At 36.2% G+C, this 14,711-nt stretch overlaps 1 pseudogene; it reads left to right on the top strand.

The window, feature by feature from the left end:
* Positions 1-6,853: 6,853 nt before the first annotated feature.
* On the top strand, positions 6,854-7,799 carry LOC113753591 (annotated as a pseudogene).
* Positions 7,800-14,711: the final 6,912 nt, after the last annotated feature.

Here is a 14,711-nt window from a genome sequence, read left to right as displayed (position 1 = left end):
TGCCTCTGCGTCTTAGCTCGTGATGGTTAATTCGTATGCTTAAACAGTGATTAGTTGCAAGTAACTGGATTCTATGCATTCCTGTGCACAAGCTTCACTTCTGTGATCAGTAAGAACATATTTTGCTATGAGATTATTTATATATGTGAGTCACATTCACATTGAGGTCGAGGAAAAAAAAAATTTCTTGCTTAAGACCGCGCGTCACAGCACCATCACAGCTGTTGAATGAAGGATTGAGTGGGAAAATCTTGACAACTTAAACATAATTAAATAATACCATTCACCTGTTTGAGCGCAGAAATAAGAAATCATGCCATTCACGTTTTCGTGTACGGATGTTTGGATTTTCTAGATGCTGAACATCCACTTGAGATAAACTCATCTATAAAATGGTCATGTTGGATCCTTAATCCAACATTGGACTTATATGTGAATAATTATGTATTGCAAACTGTCAATTAAGGTTAAACCCAATTAAAGTGATCAAATATAGTTTGGATTTAATGTATCTAATAGGATGTGGGCCCTTTTATGTGTAGAAACTTATGGGCTCCTATTTCAATGATGGGCTGAAATAGGGCTCCAAAGGTAACAGGAATGTTACCTATAAATAGGGTTATGGTCCCCAAGTCACAGGTATCGTTTTAGTTGTAGTATTTCCTAATACCACAAAATACATCTTCCCTGATATCCCATCGTCAGGATAGATACCAGAGAGAAACTAAAGGCCTCTCTCAAAGGATTGGTGAATACCTGTTGACCTGGAAGGCCACCCCAAATATCTAAGGGATTCAAGGATCAAGTTTATCAATATGGATTCAGGTACGCTTCCGCAATTTTACAGTTAATTTATTTCTTAATAATCGCCATATAGATCTTGGGTTTAAAGGTGATGGATTTCACCAGTGGTTAGATTTAGATAACCACACTAACAAGTGGTATCAGAGCCCATATGGTTGATTATTGGGAAATAATTTGGATTTAGAAATTCATAATTTTTGAGTTTTTGTTCATATAGAACTATGATTAATTTTGGCTTTGCTTGCACGGCTAACAAGTCTTTGTTCCGTGGTTCATTGTCAAGTTCAATAATTGTTTCATGATACGGCTTCATGTTTCGGATTTGATATTTATTTTGGAAGTCTCGGTTGCTGATGGTATGAATTGCTGTGATAAACAATTGTTGTTCTAATGGCACGCAGTGTGATTTCATCCATATTGATGTCTTTATGCTTTCGTACAATTACATCAGATAACTCATGAATTCGGTCAACACTTGAAGTTAGTGGGCTCCATGAATTCTTACATATGAATTGATATGATATTTAAGTGGGCTCCATGGTAATCAAACTTTAGCCACGGTTCATTGGTATTTTAGTGTGCCAACTTCCTTTGTAAACCAATTTGGTTTCTGGCTTCGGGAGGTCTTTCGTCTTTTTCCCTGGTTTTAAGAATTAAAATTGACATGAAATATCCTGAGTTTCAATTTTTGTCCATAGTATTAATTTAGTTAATACTTGAGTTGTTTGACCTGTTTCTTTGTTTAAGGATATATATGCCTATATTTATGTTAAGGATATTAGGGTTTCTTTAATTTAAGTGAACCCTAATAAAGCTAATAAGATATTTAAGCCCTACAAAGTCCATATGTTTGGCCCACTATATATATAATTTTATAAAGTATTTATGGACTTAAAAAAAAAAAATTGGGCTTGAATAATAAATTGGGTCAAATTATGGATATGGACCTTTGGTCCAATAAGTTTTGATTCAATTAATTGTTTGATCAGAGTTAACTAAAGTTGACTTTGATCAAAATTTTGATTAATTTGTATAATTTTAAATTTGAATATTGGTATGATTATATATATTTTGGAATGAATTAATTGAAATAATATGCCACCAAAGTGACCTCTATTATGAAAATTAATTTATTTTAGAATATAACTAGTTGAGTACTTGTAATTTTATGAATATTGATCGGCCCAAAGGAAGGTCCATATTTAATAAAATTACATGTGCACTTGTGGTAATAAATACGTGATAATTATTTGGATTTTACATGTGATTTATAAATTGGCCCAAAGGAAAATTTATTTTTCGACATGTTATTATTATCAGTATTTATTACTGCACCAAGATATCACTCAGAAGTTAATATTTTTGTCCAAAGACGAAATATTAATGGAATATCGGTATCTTGAGATGGGACTGCCATTATTTGAATTTATTATTGTTTTGATTTATGTGAGCTTGTTTTAATTATGTTATGTTTTCTGTTCAGTTGCGAATGATCTTACAAATATTACTTCCAATATCAATAATATTCCTATGCTGAATGGCACAAATTTCAAGTCCTGAAAAGAAAATCTCTTGATAGTACTTGGAATAATGGATCTCGACCTTGCGTTAAGGAATGATTCACCCCCACCTCTTATAGATCAGAGTACCTCTGATGAAAAGAGAAATAATGAGAGGTGGGAGAGATCAAATCGCTTGTGTCTGATGATCATTAAAAAGGCCGTTCCAGAAGCATTCAGGGGAACAATGTCAGAAACGACTGTAACCGCTAAAGAGTTCCTTCAGGACATTGAAAAAAGGTTTGTCAAGAACGAAAAGGCTGAAGTTAGTACGCTCTTGACACGCCTTGTTTCAATGAAATATAGTAATTTGGTTTGTTCTGAAGTTAATTTAACTTCGGTACCTAGACACACATGGTGGTTAGATTCTGGTGCAACAACTCACATCAGTGTGTCTATGCAGGGTTGCCTGAATTGCCGAAAGCCTAATGATAGTGAAAGATATATCTACGTGGGCGATGGCAAAACAGTTCAAGTTGAGGCAATTGGAGTTTTTAGATTATTGTTAAAGACCGGATTTTATTTGGATCTCAATGAGACATTTGTTGTACCGTCTTTTAAACGGAATTTAATTTCTATTTCTGCTTTGGACAAATTTGGTTATTTTTGTTCATTTGGAAATGGAAAATTTGAATTGTTTCATGATTCAAAATTGGTTGGTTCTGGTTCTTTAATGCACTACGATAATCTATATTTAATTGACACAATTACCTCATTTAATGAATCTCTGCATTTGAGTACTAGAGGAGTTAAAAGAAAATTAGCCAATGAGAATTCAGCTGCATTATGGCACAAGAGATTGGGACATATCTCCAAACGGAGAATGGAAAGGCTTGTGTCAAATGAAATTCTCGGTCCCTTGAATTTTACAGATTTTAATGATTGTATTAACTGTATAAAGGGAAAACAAACCAATAAAAGGAGATTTGAAGCCAATAGGTCCTTAGACGTCTTAGAACTTATACATACAGATATTTGTGGACCATTTCCTACATCTGCTTGGAATGGTCAACAATATTTTATAACGTTCATAGACGATTTTTCAAGATATGGCTACATATATCTCATTTCTGAAAAGTCACAGTCACTAGACGTGTTCAAAAATTTTAAGGCCGAAGTTGAGAATCAACTCAACAAAAGAATTAAAAGCGTCAAATCTGACCGTGGTGGTGAGTACTATGGCAGATATGACGGTTCAGGTGAACAACGTCCAGGACCATTTGCTAAATACCTAGAGGAATGCGGTATCGTCCCACAGTACACTATGCCGGGTTCACCCACTATGAATGGTGTAGCTGAAAGACGAAATAGAACGCTTAAAGACATGGTAAGGAGTATGATATGTCATTCTACTTTACCAGAGTCACTCTGGGGTGAAGCACTTAAGACTGCAGCATATATCCTTAATAGGGTTCCAACTAAAGCAACTATCAAAACCCCTTATGAGCTTTGGACAGGGAAAAAACCCAGTTTAAAGCATCTACACATTTGGGGATGTCCAGCTGAGGCAAGGCCTTATAGGCCTAATGAAAAGAAACTGGACTCAAGAACGATTAGTTGTTATTTTATTGGATACTCTAAAAGATCCAGGGGTTACAAGTTTTATGATCCCACAGCCAAATCAATTTTTGAGACAGGAAATACTCGGTTCTTTGAGGATGTCGAGTTTGGGGGAGAAAATACAGTAAGAGACATTGCCTTTAAAGAGGAATATATTAATATTCCCACAGGTGTCATTGCTCTTGCTCAGGACCCTATTCCTGAACTTGATCATGGCATAACAAATCAAGACAATGTCGAAGAGCAAACTGTTATAGAAGAACAAACTCTTCCTCTTCAAGAACCAGTGCCATTAAGAAGATCCACTAGAGAAAGGAGAAGTGCAGTGCCAGATGATTACATTGTTTTTCTCCAAAAACATGAGGATGACTCTGGATTGATGGAAGATGATCCAATCAACTTCCGTCAAGCCATGGAAAGTTCAAATTCTCAAAAGTGGGTCGATACAATGAATGAAGAGATTAAATCCATGAAGGATAATGACGTTTGGGATCTTGTCCCATTGCCAGAAGGAGCGAAACCCATTGGTTGTAAATGGATATTTAAAATCAAGAAGGATTCGAAAGGCAATGTGGAAAGATACAAAGCTCGTCTTGTTGCTAAGGGATTTACACAAAAGGAAGGTATCGTTTATAAAAAAACCTTCTCTCCAGTCTCTTCAAAGGACTCTTTTAGAATTATCATGGCATTAGTGGCATATTTTGATCTTGAGTTACATCAGATGGATGTAAAGACAGCGTTTCTCAATGGTAACATTGATGAGACGATTTATATGGTGCAACCAGAAAACTTTGTATCTGGAGATCCAAAGAATATGGTTTGCAAACTTAAAAAATCCATCTATGGGCTCAAACAAGCGTCTCGACAATGGTATTTCAAATTTCATCAAGTGATTATCTCATTTGGTTTTGAGATGAATCTAGTAGATGATTGCATATACCATAAGTTCTGTGGGAGCAAATATATTTTTCTGGTATTGTATGTTGATGACATTTTGCTTGCCAGCAACGATATTGGTCTATTGCATGAAACCAAGAAATTTCTAACTAAGAATTTTGAGATGAAAGATCTTGGTAATGCATCTTTTGTGTTAGGCATACAAATACACCGTGATCGCTCTCGGGGTATTCTAGGACTATCACAAAAGGGCTATATCGAAAAGGTTCTCAAAAGATATGGCATGCAAAATTGTAAACCAGGTGACACTCCAGTGGCTAAAGGAGACAAATTTAGTCTTGAGCAGTGTCCCAAGAATGCTTTTGAGGAAAGAGAGATGCAAAAGATTCCTTATGCCTCAGCAGTAGGGAGTCTAATGTATGCTCAAGTATGTACGCGTCCGGATATTGCGTACATTACTGGAATGTTGGGTAGATATTTGAGTAATCCTGGATTAGATCATTGGAAAGCAACCAAACGGGTCTTACGGTATCTACAGAAAACAAAAGACTACATGCTCACGTATCGGAAGTCAGATGAGTTAGAGATCATTGGGTATACTGATTCCGATTATACTGGATGCAAAGATACTATGAAGTCAATGTCAGGCTATGTCTACTTGTTGGCTGGAGGTGCCATATCTTGGAAGAGTGCTAAACAGTCCCTAATAGCATCTTCCACTATGGCTGCAGAGTTTATAACTTGTTATGAGGCATCCAATCAGGAAATTTGGCTGCGAAATTTCGTCACAGGATTACGTGTAGTGGATGGCATTGAAAGACCACTCAAATTATTCTGTGACAATAAGTCAGCAGTCTTATATTCCAATAACAATAGGAGCTCGACCAAATCTAAACATATAGATATCAAGTTCCTGACTGTTAAAGAAAGAGTGCAGAATGGACAATTATCAATAGAGCACATCGGGACAAACTCCATGGTTGCGGATCCGCTTACTAAGGGATTGCCACCCAAAATGTTTCATGAGCATACTGCTCATATGGGTGTCGTATTAAATGATGTATAGTTTTAGTGGGAGTTTGTTATTTTAAATGCTCTTATGATATTTTTCAGTTATTAAGGATTTAAGGATATTTTATGCATAAATAAAGTTTGGATTTATTTGCACTCTAATTTTGGTATGGTTTGATCTCATAAAATTTAAGGTGGACCAGTTGGAAATAGGCATGTTTTGGTCACATTACATGAAATTTTTCATGCTACACATCCACATCATAATTCATGTCATTCAATTGCATTGATATATGTGACCATTGATGGGTCGAGTTACGAAATTGTAACAAAGGCCGCTTTGATCCTATATTGGTGTAATTGATGGACCGAATTGGTTGCAGATACATTGTGATAATGACAGTAAAGTTGAGCTCATACGGTTAATTGCAAAACATAATTATAAGGTTACACATATAGTCCAAGTGGGAGATTGTTGGATCCTTAATTCAACATTGGACTTATATGTGAATAATTATGTATTGCAAACTGTCAATTAAGGTTAAACCCAATTAAAGTGATCAAATATAGTTTGGGTTTAATGTATCTAATAGGATGTGGGCCCTTTTATGTGTAGAAACTTTTGGGCTCCTATTTCAATGATGGGCTGAAATAGGGCTCCAAAGGTAACAGGAATGTTACCTATAAATAGGGTTATGGTCCCCAAGTCACAGGTATCGTTTTAGTTGTAGTATTTCCTAATACCACAAAATACCTCTTCCCTGATATCCCATCGTCAGGAAAGATACCAGAGAGAAACTAAAGGCCTCTCTCAAAGGATTGGTGAATACCTGTTGACCTGGAAGGCCACCCCAAATATCTAAGGGATTCAAGGATCAAGTTTATCAATATGGATTCAGGTACGCTTCCGCAATTTTACAGTTAATTTATTTCTTAATAATCGCCATATAGATCTTGGGTTTAAAGGTGATGGTTTTCACCAGTGGTTAGATTTAGATAACCACCCTAACAGGTCAGTCATTGTGCAAGTGAACTCACCAAAACAAACCTGCAAAAATCACTGAAAAGAAAGAAAAAAAAATGGCTGCCTCTTTGCAACCACTGTTCTCAGCAATAACATTCCTGTTGTTGATTGCTTCTCTGATTGGGTCCTCCGAAGCTGCCGGAATTGTCCAATACTGGGGCCGAGGCCATTCAGAACCATCAAGTTTGGCTGAGTTCTGCAGGCGAGAATTCGCTACCGACGTGAATATTGCCTTTCTGGAAGATTTTGGTAGCGGCCACATGCCTGAATTGAACATAATTCATCCTTGGCCGAGCGCAGCAGACATAGAATCTTGCCAGAATAATCAGACCAAAGTGTTTATTTCTCTAGCAGGACCATCGAATCTTTCTTGCGTCGAAGATGCAGAAGAAGTGGCAGCCTTTATCTAGAACACTTACTTAGGTGGTAATTCAACCTTCCGTCCATTCGGCACAGCTGTTTTAGATGGCGTAGAGCTTCACATCCACAGCGGAAACCCGAATTACTTGGATGTTCTTGCTCTGGCACTTAAGGGATACTCAAATGTAATCTTAGCTGTAGCGGGGGAATGTCCTATTCCTGACCTTTTTCTTGACCCAATTATCAGAACTGGAGTCGTTGATCAGGTGCGGGTGGAATTTTTCGACAACCCATCTTGTGAGTTTCTGCCTCCAAACGATACCAGTCTCCTCTTCCGGAGCTGGGACAATTGGTCTGATTATCCAGGCGTTCATAAATTGTACCTGGGAATACCAATAAACTCTTCTATCGCACCTGAGGGCGGTTACATCCCACCTAATGTGCTAGTTTATCAAGTTCTTCCCTATCTGCAGAACTCTCCTGTTTATGGAGGCATCATGGTTTTCCCCTACTTTGGTCACAGGGTAACTTTCAAGTCCCTGCTACGGTCCTATGCTCGTGCTGTCTGATCAGTTCCTCTCGATCGCTATCTACTAAAGGAGGCGAAAATGATAAATAAATAAACAATGGGTTGGTTATCCATGCCCAAGTAAAATAAAATTGTCGCATGAAGCTCAATCGTGCGCGTTTGACCTTGAAGATTACGGTTTTGTTTATAAGCATTTTTCTTTCAGTTGTTCTGTGTATCATTAGATACATATTCGTTCTCCCATACAAACATATTCATGCAAGAACCTCCATTGTTCGGAACGATGGCTCACAGTGACTTGAAACAGGCACGATGACTTGGAAGTCTTCGTGGAAATCATTACAACAATATAACTACAGAATATAACTACAGAATATAATGGACGTAAATATTAAATGTTAAAGACAAAATATGTAGATAGATACTGCAACAATAACTACAGAATACATAATAAATTTTATCACTCGATGAAAACATGTTAATAACACTGCTGTGATTACAGAAAATCTGAGAGGATTAAGTTACATACTTCATGGAGTAAGTATTAGTTAATATCATTATTCGGCAATTTGTTGGAATAAACAGTCTAAGAATCAGTCAGGGTAGTTGATTAATAAGCTTATTTAATGCAGCCAAGTGACAGGAATACTACTGCCAAATCAATAATAACACTGGCTAATAATGATGGAGCAGTAGTGTTAAGGAGATGCGTACTACAGTTGCGTGCAGTCTTTCATACTACAGTCCTCCCAATCCAGTGACAGGAAAGGGGCGGGACGCTGCATACAGGCAAATTACACTTTACCCTCCTATAGTTTTTTTTTTTTTGTACATAATCTTCCTATAATTTTAAAAGTTATACATAATCTCCTCATGATTTGAATTAAAGTATCAAAGTAACGAAATTTACAATCCATAACGGAGTCAATTAAAATGTCAAAAATGCCCCTATATAAAGTTGAAAATTATTTATTGACTACAAGCAAATTATGTATATATAGTGAAAACAATAAGGGAGTTATATAGTAAAACATTAAATCATAAGGGGGTTATATGGTAAAATATAAAATCATACGGGATTAGAGTATCATGCATATTATATTTATATATGTTGATCACTTCAACCATTTGAGTTTTTAAACAAGGGTAATTTTGACATTTTCTTAGGTTCCTTTACGAATGATCATTTCGGTCATTTTGACACTTTAATCCAAATTATGAGGGGATTATATATAACTTTTAAAATTATAGAAAGATTATGTACAAAAATACTAAATCACAGGAGATACAGTGTAATTTGCCTTTTTTTTTCCTTTTGTTTTACATTAATTTCCATTTGTTCTCATATTCTTGTTTTCTTCCGCTTTCTTCTTAACTAAACATAAAAAAATCATTAATTTCATATTGGATTACTATTTTACTATGCCGGTATCAACTCCAGCGCGAGATGCGGGACTCGTCCCCAAATGCAAAATAAGTAGCAGAAGTAGGGGTAGCTTGCCCTTTGTGTCATTAAAGTTCACAAACATAAACGACACATCATCGAAAACAAAGTCGAAACAAGCTGCCTTATTTATGAAACTTTTATGCATCTTCAATTAACTTTATACCTAGCCAAATTCAACAATAAATAATCCAAATTCAACAATAAATTACTATAATTTGAATAGTAGCTTCAATTTGTGAATAAAAATCAATCAAAAAAGAGAAAAAAATTTTCACAATTACCATTATTGAATAACATGACCTTAGATATTAATGGATAACAAGAATTTCCCTATCCCTCTAACAAGGATTTTCAAAGCATTCCTAGAACTAATGGCCTGTTTGGCAAATGAATTTTTGGCTAAGTTTGTTTCCTACCAATTTTTTAACAACTTTAACTATAGTAATCTCAAAAAACTTCTCAAAATTTTTAAACTACATACTTCAAAATATCCAAAACACACAAAAAAATTTTCTTCCTCCTTTCTCGTTCCACCTCAACCCACCACCACCTCGGCCGACGCCGAAGGCCATGCCTTTTTTTTCTCTCTCTCTCTCTTCTTCCTCTCCCTCTCCTCCCCTCTTCCCCGCCACCTCTCTCCCTCCTTCTCCCTCCCCCACCACCCTTCCCTTATCCCTTTGCCCGATCTGGTCGCACGACTAGAAAGCACCCGGAAAAGGGGGGAGAGGGGAGGGGAGAGAGAAGAGGGGGAAAGAGAAAAGAGCAAAAAAAATTCTTGTTCCAACTAGAAGGAGGAGGTGACAAGGGAGGGGGAAGGGAGATGAAGAAGAAAGGAAAGAAAAGAAAAAAAGTTTTTCATTTTAAAAATTTTTCCTACAATTTTTACAGTAAGTTACAGTAAAATTTTAGACAAATACCTAAAAAACTCATTTGCCAAATGAGGCCTAAGTTTCACCCAGATATTTATTGGGAGTTATTTGCCAAATAGGGCCTAAGTAATATCTCATTCTCTTATCAACTTTTATCAGACTTTATTGAAATTGCCCAGTTTTTTAGAATTTCTCTCTTTTTTCACGAATCTTTGGGCCTGTTTGGACCCTTAGTTTTTTGGGAGTGTGTCTAAAACTTTACTGCAGTACACTGTAGAAGTTTTTGAAAAAATTTTGTAGAAGTTTTTGTAAGGTGAAAAACTTTTTTGTAGAAGTTTTTGTAAGTGGAATTTTTTTTTTCCTTTTCTTTTTTTTTCTTTCTTTTTCTCTTTCTCTTTCTTTTTCTTTTTCTTTTCTTTCCTTTTTCTTTTCTTTCCTATCTTCTTCTTCTTCATCCCAGCAGCAACGCAGATGCAGTAACAACGCGACGCAGCAACGCAGCCTCCCATCAGCCCAGCAGCCTGCTCCACCCCCAACTCCACCACCAGCCCCACCTCCTGCACCACCACCTGCTCCTCCACCAACACCTCCCCCAACGCCACCACCACCACTACCTGCACCTCCTCCAACTCCAGCACCACCATCGGCTCCTCCACCAGCACCTCCTCCAACGCCACCTCCGCCACCCCTCTCCTCCCTTTCCCCTTCTCCTCCCCTTTGCCCTTCCCCCTCCCTCTTCCCTCGCCCGGCAGTCAACGCGCACCTCCTCCACGAGCCAGTCAAATTTTTTTTTTTTTGCAATTTTCAGCCTTCCCCTCTCCTTCCCCTCCCCGCAATCTGGTGCGTGGAAAAATCCCCCTCCCCGGCACTGTCTAGGGCACCACTTCTGTGAGCTCAAAAACGAGGAACAGTCCAAGTGTATAGGGCACCGCTTTTGTCGGGCAAAGTGTTTTGGAGTTTCAAAACAAGATGCGGCAAAACGATGTCGTTTTGCTAAAAGTTTAACAAGGCAACCGTGAGTTTTTTGGAAGTTTTTTGGGTTCCTGTAGCAAAAGTTGTATAAAAACTAGTAGCAAACAAACTTGCTCAAAAACTTGGGTTCCAAACACCCCCTTTAATTCGTGATTGGGATCCATTCATGTAACATTCCTCATTGGGAGGATGTTCATGAAACCCCTTCTGCTCTTACATTTCCACTACCGTGTTATTAGAGATGCTTGAAAATCTTGATCGGTACCTTATGGTTTTTGTGCCTCACATAGGTGAGTCCCTCTCCCTCTCCAAGTTCTGTATTGTGGCCATCAATAGAATGAGCCACGCTAACAATACGATGCTAACGTTCAGATGGGAGAAAGGGATTAAACCTTGTATAACTATAGCTAAACCTCGCATTAAGATAATCCTTTTCATAACAAGCCCTACACCTTACATATCATATTAAATAGATGACTGCAACATACCTATGTCCCAACTGTAATGGATCATGCTATAGTGGGTTTTACTAGTTTTAATTTAACCCCTTTTTTGAGAAAACCAAATTAATTAGCGAAACCCCAAATTAGAATAGAATTCTAAGATTCTTCCACTTGAGCAACACTGATTGTTTCAAACTTGAGTTTGAAGTCATTTGAAATGTAAATGTCAAAATAAGTTTAGAAAATGACTCTGAGGTTAAACACAACTTTTATGGCCTTTATAAGAAAATATCTTAATCCAGAATTTTGTACAAAGAGAGTAATTGTTCCAAATTATAGATGTCTTTACATTATTTATTAATGTAGGACCTCCAAAATTACAAATACTAATACTCCATCAATCCAAATTCCATAGTGTGATAAAGTATAATGGGTTTTAACTCCCATGATCCAAGAGTAATAGAATCAAATCAAAACCTCGTTTAGTCCACTATATAGTCTTAAACCGACTCTATACAGGGTTTCATGTCCCCTTTGGTGCTTCTAAATCGAAGCCGCTTCACAAAGGAAGCATGTATAGGATTTCGTCCACTTAACCTCTAACACAAAGCCACTTTGCATATCAAGCAATCACTATGCAACGTTTACTAAATACTTATATGAGCTCATGTATAATCCTTAAATATGCACATATATGAGTAAAATCATATTCATAACTACATAAATCAGGGAATGAAAACTTTATCAAATTAAATAATTGGAAATTGTATACATAAGAGTTACGAGTTATTTGTAACTCCTACTGACCAAGTACAACCACATAAAAAGCACCACACATTTGACATACTTGTCAAACCATTAAAGTGTAAGCAACTTGGTCAATAATTACTGAACATTTAATCGTTGTAAGTACGTTCGTAAACTACATTATACTTATCAATCCATTCCCTTACTTTAGATAACTGTTAAAATTGTAAACATCCATATCACAAGCAGTCAAAAAATTTGACTCGTTGTCATGAACACGATAGTGGAAACATCAAATTTATCCAAGATCAATGTGAGCCTTTGAGCATTAAGATAAGACAGATATAACCTCCATTCTAGAGGATTTTAAATAACTTAATTACCCATAAGTCTAGTATCTACAGTCTTAATTATCCATGTAAATTATTTCAGCATGCTCAAAGAAAATATGTGATGGTTAGTTTCTCAAAAACTTTATTATTTCATTAGCAGATACACAAAACATAGACTAATATTTACCAAATTTATCCACCCATATAACTACTATGTAGGTAATATCAGTTTTTATACAATAAACTAATACAAAGATCACTCATTACAAATTGTATTAAATTCCACCTGAGGTTCTTAAAGATCATTTTTACTGCATTGCCTTTAATCCCAATTTATCTTTAGCCATGTAATATAATTGACATTTACTTTCAGATTTAACTTTGAAGGTATAATCAATGCAAAACATGAGTTCCAGCCATTCTTTATTTTTACTATATTAAAGGCATGCTAGCTCCCCAAGATCTTTTACACCAAAATTCTTGAAATATAACTCTTAACCGCACAAAACTTAAATTTTAGCGAGCTGATTGAATAGTAAACCATAGAGTATGAGCAAAATAAATTTGCTCCCACAAGTGTTCAGAATGGTCTCAAATGCAAAAATAAAAATAAAACTGTTACACCATGAAGGCCTTTTAAAATCTTAATTACATAAATAGACAATAAAAAAGTAGTGCACCTGTGAGGACTCGAAAATTTCTTTAGAATTTTCTCCCATTGTTGAACAATTAATTTATATTTCCTTCTATATTTTTTTACCTGGCAATTTAACTATTTACTAACCCTAAATTTCATGGTGATTTAATTAGTTGAGTCAAGAGTTTTACTTTTACTTTTAAAGTTAGAGGAAGTTATGGTTTTGGTGCATTTTGGTAGTGTAATCAATCAGTGAGGTGAGCGTGCTAAAATTGATGGATAAGAGCGGGTATTAAGTAAGAGGATGTATGTGATTAAAAGTGCTAAGAGTAAGTTAGTGAATCATAAGTTAAAACAAAAGTACAGGAGAGTTAAGGAAATAGGCTTGAACCGACGTGCGCCATTTGTTACCGGTTGAGTACATCACTTGACCGATACATTCTTACCCTAGTCTTCTTGTTTTTATTTCATTTAATCTTCCCTAAAATTAACCCTAAGCTAGCCGAAATTGTTGACCAAGAGAAGGAAAGAAAAGACAAGGAAAAGGTGAAAAATCTTGGCTCGCCAAGTGTCGACGATCCATGACATGTTGACTAAGAAAGCTTTCTTTCCTTCTTATTTTTCTTTTGGCCAAGCTTTCTCTCATTTTTTCTTGCCATGGCCGAAATTAGAGAGGAGAGAAAATTTCTCCAAGTTCCATCTTGATTCCTAGCTTGATTTTGTGGGGAAATCAACCTTAAACCCTAAATCCATCCATTGAAGGTTGCAACAAGGAAGGAAGAAGCTTGGTATGCTGTGATTTGGAGGGAAGAAAGATGTGATTTGCTACTCTCCTTAGGAATTGAAGGTAATCTTGGTAAGGAACTACTTTTTCCCTTTAATCTTGCATTTAAGTGGGCATATGACTTGAATATAGAAGTATTGTGGCTGATTTCATGGATTTGTGTTGTTATTGGAATTTTTCAGCTTTTAGTTATATTGTCCAGCCATGAATTAGGAGTTTCTAGCTTTGATTTGGATATGAAAGTTGAGATATGAAGATTTCTAGCTTTGGTATGAAATTTTAGCTTCAAAATAAGATTTCCTAACTTTAGTTGTGAAATTTCAGCCTTGGTAGAAAATTTTCCAGCTTAGGTATATGTTGATTATAGCTAGTTTGTGGCTAAAATAAGTACTCTATGTATCCTATACCTTGTGAATTTGATTTGGGGATGTCTTGTGGTGAGAGTGAAGCCTTGAAAATGGCTGGAAATCAGGGAAACTAAGGGGAAGTGCTGCTGAAAATTTTTTCGCAGGAGACATTGAGCAGTCTTGGAAAATCTATTATATCTTGGTGTAGAAAAATCCAAATTGAGTTCCGTTTCTTGAATTTGAAACTAGACTCATAGCTATTTTAACCATGAAAATTTCAAAATTTTTCTCAATTCTTATGAATATCTGTAATTTTCCAAAGTTGACTGAATTTTCATTCTTGTTCTATCTTTTTACTGGATAAAGCAGCTGCTTGGGTTTGGATTTTG

The sequence above is a fragment of the Coffea eugenioides genome, chromosome 11, assembly GCF_003713205.1.
Source record: "Coffea eugenioides isolate CCC68of chromosome 11, Ceug_1.0, whole genome shotgun sequence".
Taxonomy (NCBI): Eukaryota; Viridiplantae; Streptophyta; class Magnoliopsida; order Gentianales; family Rubiaceae; genus Coffea; species Coffea eugenioides.
Note: the sequence above shows the minus strand (reverse complement) of the source record. Positions and strands in the feature narration are given on the sequence as shown.